The following is a 15,900-nucleotide window of genomic DNA, read 5'->3' on the forward strand; positions in this document are numbered from 1 at the left end:
AATAAAGATCAGGGCAGAAATAAACAATATAGAAACTAAAAAAACTGTAGAGCAGATCAATGAAACCAAGAGTTGGTTTTTTGAAAAAATAAACAAAATTGACAAACCTCTAGCCAGGCTTCTCAAAAAGAAAAGGGAGATGACCCAAATAGATAAAATCATGAATGAAAATGGAATTATTACAACCAATCCCTCAGAGATACAAACAATTATCAGGGAATACTATGAAAAATTATATGCCAACAAACTGGACAACCTGGAAGAAATGGACAAATTCCTGAACAACCACACTCTTCCAAAACTCAATCAGGAGGAAATAGAAAGCTTGAACAGACCCATAACCAGCGAAGAAATTGAATCGGTTATCAAAAATCTCCCAACAAATAAGAGTCCAGGACCAGATGGCTTCCCAGGGGAGTTCTACCAGACGTTTAAAGCAGAGATAATACCTATCCTTCTCAAGCTATTCCAAGAAATAGAAAGGGAAGGAAAACTTCCAGACTCATTCTATGAAGCCAGTATTACTTTGATTCCTAAACCAGACAGAGACCCAGTAAAAAAAGAGAACTACAGGCCAATATCCCTGATGAATATGGATGCAAAAATTCTCAATAAGGTACTAGCAAATCGAATTCAACGGCATATAAAAAGAATTATTCACCATGATCAAGTGGGATTCATTCCTGGGATGCAGGGCTGGTTCAACATTCGCAAATCAATCAACGTGATACATCACATTAACAAAAAAAAAGAGAAGAACCATATGATCCTGTCAATCGATGCAGAAAAGGCCTTCGACAAAATCCAGCACCCTTTCTTAATAAAAACCCTTGAGAAAGTCGGGATAGAAGGAACATACTTAAAGATCATAAAAGCCATTTATGAAAAGCCCACAGCTAACATCATCCTCAACGGGGAAAAACTGAGAGCTTTTTCCCTGAGATCAGGAACACGACAAGGATGCCCACTCTCACCGCTGCTGTTTAACATAGTGCTGGAAGTTCTAGCATCAGCAATCAGACAACAAAAGGAAATCAAAGGCATCAAAATTGGCAAAGATGAAGTCAAGCTTTCGCTTTTTGCAGATGACATGATATTATACACGGAAAATCCGATAGACTCCACCAAAAGTCTGCTAGAACTGATACAGGAATTCAGCAAAGTTGCAGGATACAAAATCAATGTACAGAAATCAGTTGCATTCTTATACACTAACAATGAAGCAACAGAAAGACAAATAAAGAAACTGATCCCATTCACAATTGCACCAAGAAGCATAAAATACCTAGGAATAAATCTAACCAAAGATGTAAAGGATCTGTATGCTGAAAATTATAGAAAGCTTATGAAGGAAATTGAAGAAGATTTAAAGAAATGGAAAGACATTCCCTGCTCATGGATTGGAAAAATAAATATTGTCAAAATGTCAATCCTACCCAAAGCTATCTACACATTCAATGCAATCCCAATCAAAATTGCACCAGCATTCTTCTTGAAACTAGAACAAGCAATCCTAAAATTCATATGGAACCACAAAAGGCCCCGAATAGCCAAAGGAATTTTGAAGAAGAAGACCAAAGCAGGAGGCATCACAATCCCAGACTTTAGCCTCTACTACAAAGCTGTCATCATCAAGACAGCATGGTATTGGCACCAAAACAGACACATAGACCAATGGAATAGAATAGAAACCCCAGAACTAGACCCACAAACGTATGGCCAACTCATCTTTGACAAAGCAGGAAAGAACATCCAATGGAAAAAAGACAGCCTCTTTAACAAATGGTGCTGGGAGAACTGGACAGCAACATGCAGAAGGTTGAAACTAGACCACTTTCTCACACCATTCACAAAAATAAACTCAAAATGGATAAAGGACCTAAATGTGAGACAGGAAACCATCAAAACCTTAGAGGAGAAAGCAGGAAAAGACCTCTCTGACCTCAGCCGTAGCAATCTCTTACTGGACACATCCCCAAAGGCAAGGGAATTAAAAGCAAAAGTGAATTACTGGGACCTTATGAAGATAAAAAGCTTCTGCACAGCCAAGGAAACAACCAACAAAACTAAAAGGCAACCAACGGAATGGGAAAAGATATTCGCAAATGACATATCGGACAAAGGGCTAGTATCCAAAATCTATAAAGAGCTCACCAAACTCCACACCCGAAAAACAAATAACCCAGTGAAGAAATGGGCAGAAAACATGAATAGACACTTCTCTAAAGAAGACATCCGGATGGCCAACAGGCACATGAAAAGATGTTCAGCGTCGCTCCTTATCAGGGAAATACAAATCAAAACCACACTCAGGTATCACCTCACGCCAGTCAGAGTGGCCAAAATGAACAAATCCGGAGACTATAGATGCTGGAGAGGATGTGGAGAAACGGGAACCCTCTTGCACTGTTGGTGGGAATGCAAATTGGTGCAGCCGCTCTGGAAAGCAGTGTGGAGGTTCCTCAGAAAATTAAAAATAGACCTACCCTATGACCCAGCAATAGCACTGCTAGGAATTTATCCAAGGGATACAGGAGCGCTGATGCATAGGGCCACGTGTACCCCAATGTTCATAGCAGCACTCTCAACAATAGCCAAATTATGGAAAGAGCCTAAATGTCCATCAACTGATGAATGGATAAAGAAATTGTGGTTTATATACACAATGGAATATTACGTGGCAATGAGAAAAAATGAAATATGGCCTTTTGTAGCAACGTGGATGGAACTGGAGAGTGTGATGCTAAGTGAAATAAGCCATACAGAGAAAGACAGATACCATATGGTTTCACTCTTATGTGGATCCTGAGAAACTTCACAGGAACCCATGGGGGAGGGGAAGGAAAAAAAAAAAAAAAAAGAGGTTAGAATGGGAGAGAGCCAAAGCATAAGAGACTTAAAAACTGAGAACAAACTGAGGGTTGATGGGGGGTGGGAGGGAGGAGAGGGTGGGTGATGGGTATTGAGGAGGGCACCTTTTGGGATGAGCACTGGGTGTTGTATGGAAACCAATTTGTCAATAAATTTCATAAAAAAAAAATAATAAAATAAAAATAAAACTAAATACCATAAAAAAAAAAAAAAAAAAAAAAAAAAAAAAAAAGGAAGAATTTCATGTTTATGAAATCATCTTCGGTTATTTAATATTAGTTCAAAATTCTTACTGTCCTATGTATTTTTCTTATGAAACCCTTGTCAGTCCCTTCAATGATTTTGTTTAGGAAAAGATAAATTATCTGTTACAAATTGCACATGATCATGGTAATTGAAAAGAATCTTAAAAGGCTCTAAGAACTATTTAATAATAAAAGTTTTAAGAAATTGAATATATCTGTGAACATGGAAATAGCCTTGTTTACTTGTTTTGGATTATGTTAAGATATTATTAGATGTCTGCTTTGTTTGATTCATGAAGACTTTTTCAGAGTTACAAGGAGAAAAACAAGTAGGCATTCAAAACTGTCTTAGAGATGGCTCAGAAATATTTCTTCCCTCCTGCAAAATATTTGTCCAATAAGCTTTTTAAAACCAGAATACATAATGACCACAGTATTCAGGCAAATTTTTACTATTTTTTTTTATTTTGAATTATTCTATTTATCCCGTAGTGTAGTTTCCCTCCCCCACCCCCCCCCTCCACCCCCGCCTTGGCACTGCGGATCTAGCCTCTTTATTCCACATTTTAAAACCAAATTGCCAGGAGTGTCTGAAAGGCTGTACTTCAGAAAAAAAAAAAAGCACTTCAGGGCCAAGCTTTTGCTAACACACTGAGCATTAAGAGATGAATCAAGGGCGTGTAACAGAAAGCTGAGAGCACCTTTCGCTCTGGAATCAAAGGCACGCCACCAGGAGTCAACATTTTGCCTGAAGTTGCTCTCTCTGGCTCTCCCATTGCCTGTAATGAAGTAGCTAAAAGGACATTTGGGACAATCCTGGGCCAAGCAGAGCTGTCTCAGATCCACCTAAAGAATCATAGCCAAGAGAAAAGAAAAATGATTCTAAGACATATCTCAATCCAATTCTCTGTATTTGTCCACAGAGAGTAAAATGTGTCAAGGCATGGCCCATGTTACTGGGAGTAGAATTTGAGATTCAGTCAGTTACTCCTGAATCGTCTCCAATAAATTGCCACCCACTTGAACTCTGCCTTCATTCTGATCCAGTTGATGTGAATTTAGGAGCCCGTGTTTCATGAGGATGCAAATTCCCAAGTTATGTGTTTTCTGACTTCCTCAATAATTCAAAGTGGAAGTGTTGGCATGGAACGATGAGAGAGGAAAGAGGAACGAGCCATTCAAAAATGATCCAAGAAGGGGCGCCTGGGTGGCTCGGTCGGTTAAGCGTCCGACTTCGGCTCAGGTCATGATCTCGCGGTCCGTGAGTTCGAGCCCCGCGTCGGGCTCTGTGCTGACAGCTCAGAGCCTGGAGCCTGTTTCAGATTCTGTGTCTCCCTCTCTCTGACCCTCCCCCGTTCATGCTCTGTCTCTCTCTGTCTCAAAAATAAACATTAAAAAAATTTAAAAAAAAAAAAAAAAAAAAAAAATGATCCAAGAAGACGTTTTACCCACGTGCGACTTTTATCAACGGTAAGGCTCTCTGACAGGAAGGTATTCCTACAGATACTTTTCTAGCTCAAAGTAAGGATTAATGCAGAAATCCTGATATTCTGATAATGTCAGTGCCCAGCAAAGTACCTTCATAACACTTCCAAAAGAAAATTGCTTGCAGGTGCCATTTATTCATTTATGTTTATACAATGAAGCAAATAGATCAGTAAATGGATATGAAGCATTTGGAGTATTGGGGAAGCCAAACTTCATTACACCAATTTTTTTTTGTCACATAACCCACTGCATCCCTAGTTTTAGACAGATGTTAAATTGCAAAGACAGCCCGAAATTTGCAGCACCTTTTCAGTGAAGGATTCTTTTTTTTTAAGAATTAAAAGCATAGGTCTGTTTTAATGTTGTCCTCTAAATAAATGGATAAATAAATATATATGTTCTTTTGTAGGTTAAATAGTGTCTCTCTTCAGTCTTGTTGAGAACACAGGGTGAAAGGCAAGAAAATGTATTTTAAACATAATGTTACAAGACATGATTATCCCTCTTACAAAATACAAGTATTTAAGTGAAATAAGATGTATTATTTATGCAAATCCAACTTAAACCTCCAAAGAAAGCATTCGGCCTCAACTTGAAGATGGTATATTTTTTCATTACTGTAACTGTTCACAGGAGAGCCCACATCACTTATTTTTTAGAACAATAACTTGTTTTATCTGTTGTCAACATTGGCACATAAAATGCTTGGAGCATATTTTAGAAATCACAGAGTTCTGTCTTTGAGTTCTGTCCTTACAGATTCCCCAGTTCTAACAATATCGTCACAGAATATTGAAATATTCACAGCAAAGGGACACACAAGTTTGAAGGTTCCAGTCAAACTGATTATACAAAGTGTGAACACCAGGGTCGTCCCCACATAAAAGCTGACAAGTCAAAAGGGGAGGTAATGTGCGTTTTCACTGGCAAATGCTAAAGACAGCCTCATTCCTGTGATCAGAGCCATTATGGAAAGAAAGGATTTTGATTAAGACCCTTACCTTTGCACAGAAGCAAATTTGAAAGAAACAATGAGGGAGCATGTGCCCAGCGCACATCTGAAATATGAATTAATACACCTCCGACGATGAGCACTTACGTTCCAGTTACAAAGGTAGGGTGAATTCATGAACTTGGTTCACCATTCCCCTTTGCATAGGGATGGGGTTCAAAACAGGCAGCGAGGAAGTCACTTACAGTTTGCAATTCGGCTCTCATGTGGAAGTCTGCAGTAGGTATGAGCAAAATATACAGTGAAGAATATGTAGCTCAATATTATACAGCAAAATCGAACTTTGCAACTGCTTATGCATAATTAACTACCTGGGACTAGCCTGCTCTGGTGTTCCACTTTATAGAGCAATAAAAAATTAAACTAAAAATACAGACTCCTAGGTAACTGTGGTCACAGTAAAACTCTGTCTTCCTTTGCAGGCTTATTATTTCCCGAAGCTGTGGCTGACAGCTTCTATGAACACACATTTTTGCATATATTTTGTTTATGTGCAAGCCTTGGCATTTCAGCCGTCTCCTGCTGAGGCCCCTTCCTACCATATGCTTCTGTTTTTCTTCATTAGGTGATGTGATCCCTTTTGACTGTTGCATGCACGGGAAAGGACAGTGGGCTGGGTGGGGGCGGAGAAGAAACCCTGCTTTAAGAGAGTGCACGTCAGTTGGCCTTCAGCTGTTTGGAGCTGATTGCCTCTGACAAGTGTTGTAGCTCCTCGTCCTAATGGATGTCTCTGCTGTAGCAGAGAAGAGGTGAAAAGGATGTGATTTCCAGTGAAAGAAAGCAACGTGAACTATTATTTAATTACTCCCTAATATAAAACTCCCTAGGAGTCCCTGTTGATTTATAGTTCCAGCTTCCCGTTTCTTTATTAATGAACAATCTAGTCGTTTAATACAGTGCACTTAAGTCACACCTGTTATTGATAGACACTTTCCCAAACAGAACAAGGCAAATAATCCATTTTAATGCTCTAAGCATATATGCTTCTGAAGTGTTTTCTTTTCTCAAATATAGAACCTGCTCTTTCACCCTGTAGAAAAAAACAACAGCAACAACAACAACAAAAACTTGCATTAGTGTTATCCAGGTTTTTTTGGGTTTTTTTTTCCCCAGTGGTCGAGAAGATTTGTTATGCACAATTTTTTTTTTTTCTTATGGCTCTGGTTACTGAACTTTTCAACTCTCTGGCTTCCTAGAATCAATTAAAATCCTCTTCCCACCCCCCTCCCCCCATCCCTCCTTCAATCCTCACTCCAACAGGGTGCTGAGTTAAGGAGACATAGTTTTTGTTTTGTTTTTTAACCTCATGCAATTTCTGAATATGCTGAAATTGATATTGGTCAGCAATCCACCTTCTACACAGAATTCATTGCCCTACCAGGGAGCTTGGACTTCAGAATCCCAGAAGTAGTAGTAATGCAAATCTGTTACTCATTGTCAAACGACAGGGTATTTTGCAATCAAGTTGTTTCTATTCATTTCTTTCCTTGGGGAAACAGTACAGGCAAAGACATGGTCATGGGATTTTTCGGGTTGAATTCTGTTTATGTAGCATATTAAAACGGCACGGCCCTTGAAAAGATTTAAGTAGTAGCTGGCTTCTGTACACAAATTAAGTATGTAATAATAAGGTTATATTATTTTTTCAATATATAGCTTGTAAAAGTAAGTTTTTTATGTTTTCTTTACTTTTTTTGCTACTACCTCTATTTGCCCTACTCGGTTTTCCTGAAGTATTATTCTTTCAGTATCTAGACATATCGTAGCTTATACTGTAGCAAATTCGAGATCCAGTATTTCGCAAAAGGCTACATATTAACTTCAAGAAAACGCACTGTGTTTGTGCCAAAATCTCATATGGAGAATAAAACTTTCTGTGTTACGCAGTCCATATGTTTAGTTCAATCATTTTTAGCTCATATTAATTTTTAAGTATTCGTCTTTCATTTTGCTATGCCCATATGTAGTCGGGCAAAACTTTGAAAATTGCTGTTCTTTTTAAATGTAGCCATTTTGCTGATTTGGATATTATCAGAAAACCATTCATACAATAATGCTACGCTCTGTTGTTTTCTATTCTACATTTTTGTGTTCCTGAGAAATAGTCACATCTGCCTGATTTAAGTATATGTAAGATACAAAGAGATCTTGCAATTGACAATACTACAATTTTATGGTAAAAGCTGATATTCAGGGTTTTCCCAAAGTTAAATCTCTGACCTTTAACACAGACTCTAATATTGTTCTTTACAGTCATGTAAAGAAATATATTTTTATCCAATGGCTGGCATCAATGTAGACCTCTGATTTGTGTAGAAAGAGTGTTAATGCGTGTGGTTGCCATCGCCTCGTCCCTTTAGGATATTGTATTACTTTGAAGCAGAGTGTGAGTGTCTAACGGTGACAAGTGATCCATTCCTTTCTGATTTACTTGCGTTGCTATAAATCAAATGTTGATCATCTTGGAGGAAGAAAGGCTACTGACGTGGCAGTTTCCAAAACGAAATGGTAGTTATGCCAAATTGAACAATTTGTTCTCTTCATGCCGATTAAACATTTTGACTCCTGATATAAAATTTGATAGTTTGACACCAAATGTTGAAAATACGAAATAGAATCCACCAAATTTTGTGAAGGTAAAATTTTATTTTCCACTGTGCTGTACGATAAGAGAATGTTCTTTCTCTTTGTTATAGTTACTATTACTATATGTAAATTACTCAAATAGCAGCACACAAATGTTTCCTTTTCTTATGTAGTCCCTCAAGAAAAGATGAACAAAACCTAAAATTTGAATTTTAATGTTTTCAATGTAAAATCAATTAAGTTTCATCTAGTTCCTGATAACAATACATCAACACTCCTTCCTCTTTTGTTTCTAAATATTTGTAGGGGGTGAAGCAAAAACATGATTGTTAGAAAAGTAGCCATTTTCTTGTCTCATTTGACAGAAAAATCCGGGAGATTTCATGCAGTAGGGCAGCATAGAGCTAAACCTGCTGATTATATTCAAGGTCTAAACACCAAGAATACAGCTATTACAAAATATTTTTAAAGTTGATTCATTTTCCCAAGATAGGTATCTTAATATTAATTAATCTGGTTTGGGGAACATGAAATAGACTATTTAAAGGTGCTGCATTTGCTATACAACTGATCATCTTCTACTTTAAGAATATTTTTTTGCAAGATTTATGGCATTTTACATATTTAAAAGAAAAGTGAATAATGAAAGTGTTCTGTGAGGATGAATACAAAACTACCTCAATCCTACACCTTTGCTAATGCTGAAGAAAGTTCAGTGCTTAGTTCTGGAAGTAAGAAGTTTCTCTTGGATTACTGGAACTGTTCATATTCCTTTTGCCTCTACTTTTTTGTTGTTGTTGTTGTTAATGAAAGAAACACACACACACACACACACACACACACACACACACACACACACGCACACACCAAAAATTATAGCAACTGAATTTTAACAGGCTGCTTTTGGCCCTGAGGGCAAACTCCTTAGTTTTAAAAACAAATGTGATTATAATAAGGAAGTTTTTACAGAAGAGCTTCAAAACCTCTTATAAAATATTTAAAAAAAATTGTTTCTTCTCTCATTCTCATAAACAACAGTAAAATAACCAGCACATAAAATTGTAGGAAAGCAGGTGACTTAAACTAGATTTTGAGATGAGGGAGTCTCAGAGCAACTCATCTTTTACTCACCTCACTAAAATGCTTGGCATTATTTTAATTTCTTAAAGCAAGTTCACATTTCTCCCTGACCACTGTGTTAACGCTGCAAAGACTCCCCTGAATTCAAACATATAGCACTTGTCTAATTATCAAAGAATTTTCATGACACTGAAACATATGTCCCCGTCATCTCTGTAAAGAGACTTGTAAACCAAGAGCATTTGAACCCCATGAATACTAAATGAACATTTACAAAAGTGAAAATATATTTCTACCGAGAAGCCAAATGGATTTCGAGTAGCAAAACCTTAGGTCTCCAAACGTCTACTTCAATTTGATCTAATAACCAGAATGAATACTGCCGTTCAGAAATTCTGGCAGCAGTTCCTTCCAGTTATGCTGCATGCATTAAATATTCATGGGGGGAGAGGTAGTGGTCATTTTAAGAGAAGAGACTCCGACTTGAAAACATAGGCACTTTGCAAATCAACAATTAAGGGTCTACCTCCCCATCTTCAGAGAGCAATGCTCATCGTGCTATGGCTCTACAAACCCTGCGCGCTGAAGACGCACTCCCAAATCCAAAGGAAAACCGTTGAGGTTTACAAACTACTTTTCTTAATCATCCAAAGTACAGGGGGTGGTATTCTTGCTTCATTTGTGGGTCCACTCCCAACTCCAAACAGATCTGAAACCATTACAACGCATGGCAGTTGGTCGGTGGTGTGGAAAAACCTCATTTACTGACTGGCCAGACAGTTTTAAAAACCTTCAGATTTTTCTAAGTCTAGGTTATTAACTGTCTGACTGTAATCACATCTTCACCATAGGGAGCTTCAAAAGCTTTTCATTTGCATTGAATCAGTTGCCTTCCTCCCTGTCTTTTTTTCCCCCTGGAAATAAGCTTAAATAATTCAACAAACTACACACATGGCTAGTGATTATTGAACCATTCTGAAACACTCGAGGCAAATGGACCATTATGTGGTGGGAATTAAAACTTTCTTCCCAGTCGCTGGGAGGGTATGTGTTCATATGTACAAATATATGTGTCTCTGCAGCACTTCCTCCATTCTTCACATCACCCTCAAATAATGGGAAAAGCGCCCACCTTTGTGCTATAACTTTGATTCCCCAAAGCTGGTTTCAGCAGCTATTCGGCCAGATAAAGAGCCTTCAGGTGTGCATGTATATTCAATATTTCTTTGCCCAGGTGTGGAGACTAAGTTACTTTAAAAGAAAATACAGGGGCGCCTGGGTGGCTCGGTTGGTTAAGCACTTGACTTCAGCTCAGGTCATGATCTCAGAGTCCATGAGTTCGAGCCTTGCATCAGGCTCTGTGCTGACAGCTCAGAGCCTGGAGCCTGCTTCGGATTCTGCGTCTCCCTCTCTGACTGCCCCCCCGCCCCCCGCTCACACTCTGTTTCACTCTCTCAAAAATAATAATAATAATAATAAACATTAAAAAAATTAAAAGAAAATACAGTACTTTTCATAGCCACACAACAGATATATAAGAATAAATTATATTATTTTAATCATTTTAAATGTTCACAATACTTAGATCACAATATGATTAAGGACGTTTGGCAACTTGACTTAGCCTTGATTGTAAACATTTCTATTTTGTTAGGTCTCGGTAAAAGTATTTAGGCATATTTTGCATTTATAACCACAGAAACTTTTGAAATATCCCAAACCTGGAGAAATATTTTGTAATTTATTTTACCATCTGTTTCTGTGGATGTTTGATGAATGAAGATAAAAACTGTGGGCATCATCAGCCTACGGTAGAAAGTAGGATTTTATGGTAGATTTTAAAAAAGAAAAAAATTAATTTCAAAAGACATAAATAATGTTTATTGATATAGTGCTTTTATTTCTCTAAGCAGATAGCAATAAAAACAGGGAATAAAAGGCAGAAAAGTCACATATTTTCGTAACAACAATAAATCTTCAATGTAAAATATCATAGAACATTGAATTAACGATCTCTGACTGCATAGTGGAAAATTTATTGGGAGTAGAGTTATTTTTTTTCTTTAAACATTAACTTTGAAGTCTTAAAGAATGAGTCCTACTTCACTGCATAAGACTAATTCAAATAATTTTTGTAGTAAAGCACTAGCTATCAGATAAGGTATATGTCCTAAAACTCACCAACTTTAAGAATATGCCTACACTAACAATTTCATATACATATGAGTTGTGACTATTTTGTGATTATGTGTGTGTGTGTGTGTGTGTGTGTGTGTGTATATAAATAAGTTTTGTGATGTGTTTTAGTATTTACGTAGCTTTGCGTACTCTTTCCAGCAGTGTGCACCTTTGTCTAACTTACGACACATTTGTCTAAATTATGATGTATATAAAAATGTATGAGTGCAACAAAAAAACTCATGTGTGTAAAATGAGTAATAAGTGACACCATTTGCTGTTCTGTTTCTTATATCTTTAATCCTCTGGATGTCTTTTCCCTAATTCTCTCACAGAATGAGCCTAATTCATGATTGGCTCTTAACAAATGCTTGCTGTTGAATGAACCCATCTACTTTATTCCTTGTAGGCTGGTATAACATGAGAGCAGTTCACAGCACTACAGAATTTTATTTTATTGTGTATTTTGCTGATTAGAGTACATTTATTTGAATATAGATTTTTTTTAAATCATATATTCTGTGCTATTATGTCTTTGCTGCTTTAGCCCTGAGTTGGCTAATTCTTCTTAACATTGTTCCATCAGCTTGAGCATCCTAACTACTCTGCCGTTAATTACTATCTCTATTCAAGACAGATTCATGTACTTTTTTGAGAGGTGCTGGTGGTAAGAAGCGGTTTATAGACAGCTTTGAGATCTGATTTTTTAATGTATCCTTTTCCCAAAATATTTTAGATAGATTTTTCAGAGTTCATGAGCCCACTGAAATCAACCCATGGAACCCAGATTAACAGTACCTAATTTAATAAATAAATACTTAAAAAAAAAAAAGAGTACTGAAATTTAAGGGGATTTGTGCACCTTGGAGCATTGATTTAAGACAAGTAAGGTGACGCTATCAACTCTAATCGATAAGACCAGGAGTGGGCAAACTATGACCCTGAGGCCAAATCTGAATGTCAATTGTTTTTATAAATAAAGTTTTATTAGAACAAACTCAGCCGGGGCGCCTGGGTGGCGCAGTCGATTAAGCGTCCGACTTCAGCCAGGTCACGATCTTGCGGTCCGTGAGTTCGAGCCCCGCGTCAGGCTCTGGGCTGATGGCTCAGAGCCTGGAGCCTGTTTCCGATTCTGTGTCTCCCTCTCTCTCTCTGCTCCTCCCCCGTTCATGCTCTGTCTCTCTCTGTCCCAAAAATAAAATAAACGTTGAAAGAACAAACTCAGCCTATTCATTTACATATTTTATCTGTAAATGTGGCTGTTTTAATGCTACAATAGCATTATTGAATAGTCACAACAGAGGACATATGGCCAAAGTCTACAATAATTATTATATGACCCTTTACAGAAAACAGTTTGCCAAACCCTGGAATAAAAGTGTAGTCTAAATACAGTGATTTTTTGGGGGGTTACACAAGAAGCTAAGACTCAAATTTAATATGAATTATGATTATTAATGTAAACAGCTGTCTGAAAATGCAAGTGACTTTGACTTTAGGAAAGTAAAAAAATAAAAATAGTAAGGATAATAGTGTGAAGGCAGCAGTGTTTACCAGGGACATCTAAAGAATATCATACAGTTCTGGATATCGCATTTTGGTAGGGTTACCAAACTGAGGTGTTGTTTTGTTTTTCCCTGGGAATGAGACCAAGATGATAAGAATATAGAAAACAATAAATTTAGAAGAAGCAGTTAAGACACCAAGGCTGGTTAGCCTGGAAAAGCAGAGGTGGGAGGGTAGTCGAGGAGAGGCAGAGGGAAATGATACCTGTTCTCAGATATTTTAGTGATCTTTGTAGAAGTTGGATTTAATGTGTTATGTCACCCCAGAGGCAGTGGTATGGTGACAAACTTTGAGCTAAAAATAGCCCCGGTTTGTACGTTTGCCAATTTTTGTGGCGTAAATATGCCCACTGTGGCTGATTTCAGCTACCAATAGGAAGTCACTGAGAAGGGGCGCGCACGATTGGTTTCACCAAGCACATCAAGACAAGCTCCAGCACACCACTGCACAAGGCAAGAGTGAGGCATGTGGCTTAAAACTACAGGAAGCAAACACAGCTCACTATAAGACACTTAAAAATTAAACTGGGCTTCCTCAGGAGACTGTCAATTCCTTTTCTGAGAAAATGTTTAACAGAGGCTGTGCATGTACTATATGAATATACCAATGAACTGAAAAGCATGTAAGAAGAATGTGGGGTGCCCAGGTGGCTCAGTCAGTTGAGCATCTGACTCTTGATGTCGGCTCAGGTCGTGTGATCTTGTGGTCATGAGATCGAGCCCCACTTCGGTCTCTGTGCTGAGCGTAGAGCCTGTTTGGGATTCTCTCTCTCCCTCTTTCTCTGCCCCTTCCCCACTAGAGCATGTGCTCTCGCTTTCTCTAAAATTAATAAATAAACATTAAAAAAAAGAAGAATGTGTTTTTTTAATCCCATGCAATTGTTTATGATTCTGTGATATTTGAAAATTTGTTAAATATGCTATTAAGCCCTCTGCCATTTTCATTCTGAGATAAAGTTTCAAGTGTTGTAATCTCATGGGAGTAAGGCATTTATCTGTTGATGTCAAATCCTATATAAAAGGTTTTTTTTTAATTTTTGTTTAATTTTTATTTATTTTTGAGAGAGAGAGAGAGAGAGAGAGAGAGCAAGCGAGAGAGAGAATGCAAGCAGGGGAGAGGAACAGAGAGAGAGGGACACACAGAATCCTAAGCAGGCTCCAGGCTCTAAGCTGTCAGCACAGAGCCCAACGTGGGGCTTGAACTCATGAACCATGATATCATGACCCGAGCCAAAGTCGGACACTTAACTGACTGAGCCACCCGGTCGCCCCTATGTAAGAGGCTTCTTGAGCACGGCTCTATTCAAACTTGACAGAACACATGACTTTTCCATCTATCTTTGTATAAACTTCTCATTTTATCTCAGACTGGCTCTCCTTCAAGGTATTGAAACTGTCTTTATTTCCTTTTGTTGCAAGTGTCTTTTTGATATGAAAGGTGTTCGTTGTAAAACCCAGGGAGATAATTGGAGGTGGTATCTTATATTTGCTTGCCTATGGCTTCCTCAGGGAAGGCATTTCAGGAAAATTCCCCAAACATCCCTGAGATGTGGTGCGAGAATGCCTAGATACACCATTGATCCACAGGATCAACTTTCTTAGGTGACTGAAGAAAAAAAGTCTTAAGATCACTTTTCTCGCAAAAATCCAATTCTACAAGATAAAAAATAAACCAACATGATGATACCTATTTCTCACCACACTGAAATATTAAAAGTGAGAGCAGGTCGTGGCTGACTTTGTTGGCTGACTATCCAACAGCTAATTCCTACACTTGCAGAACTGAATTTTTTGTTGGGTAGCCTTGTATATTAGGAGGATCTGGACTCCTGCACAGCCTTAGTGGGGAAATGTTGTTAGTGACAGTCTCCTTATTAATGATTATTTGAAGCGTTAGCATATAGTATAACCCAAGCCTACAGGCCATGGGAAAAATTTGCTCTTGGTATTCAGGGAAAGGACCCAAAAGACATCAGAACTATGAGATTCTTTGGGCCATGACTATAAGGAGGCAACTCAAGACACATTTCCAGGTTGGAAGACCATAAGATAGGAAGAAACCGGATGCGGTATGATGCTTTTTAAATCACTGGTTTGATCATTCCTGGAAACATGTTCCATCTGAACTGCCTTTTGTGTAAAATAAAAAGGAAGATTACATAGAGACTTTTTACAAACAAACGAAAGCAGAGAAAATTATTTTCCAGAAGAGAAGCACTATAAGAAATAACAGAAAAAGTTCTGCAGGCAGGAGTGTACCAGCTGAAAGTTTTAATCTCAACAAGAAATGAAGATGTCAGGATTTGTACACTACGAGTAAATACATGAATTTGTTTTATTGTGTTTAATTTCTGTAAAAGATACTTGTCTTCAAAGAAACACCAAATTATGGATGTATTGTTTGCTTTCTAACATACAGAGAAATAATATCTGACAATAATAGCAGTGGATGGGAGAGAAGAAATTTAACTATACTATTGTAAAGTTCTTATGCATGTGAAGTGGTATAATATTATTTGATGATTAGCCTTGATAAGTTAAAGATGTATATTGTAAACCTTTAAGCAATCACTAAAAAATTAAAAAGAGGTATAACTAATAAGCCAATTATGGAATCATTTAAAAATGGTCAAGGGGCACCTGGATGGCTTAGTTGGTTAAGCATCCAACTTCAGCTCAGGTCATGATCTCACGGTTTGTGAGTTCAAGCCCCACGTCAGGCTCTGCGCTGACAGCTCAGAGCCTGGAGCTTGCTTCAGATTCTGGGTCTCCCTCTCTCTCTATGTTCCTCCCCTGCCCATGCTCTGTCTCTCTCTCAAAAATAAAATAAAAACATAATTTTTTTAAATGGTCAAGAAACCCAACACTAAAAGGT

Source organism: Prionailurus viverrinus, chromosome D4 (assembly GCF_022837055.1).
Source record: "Prionailurus viverrinus isolate Anna chromosome D4, UM_Priviv_1.0, whole genome shotgun sequence".
NCBI classification, from domain to species: domain Eukaryota; kingdom Metazoa; phylum Chordata; class Mammalia; order Carnivora; family Felidae; genus Prionailurus; species Prionailurus viverrinus.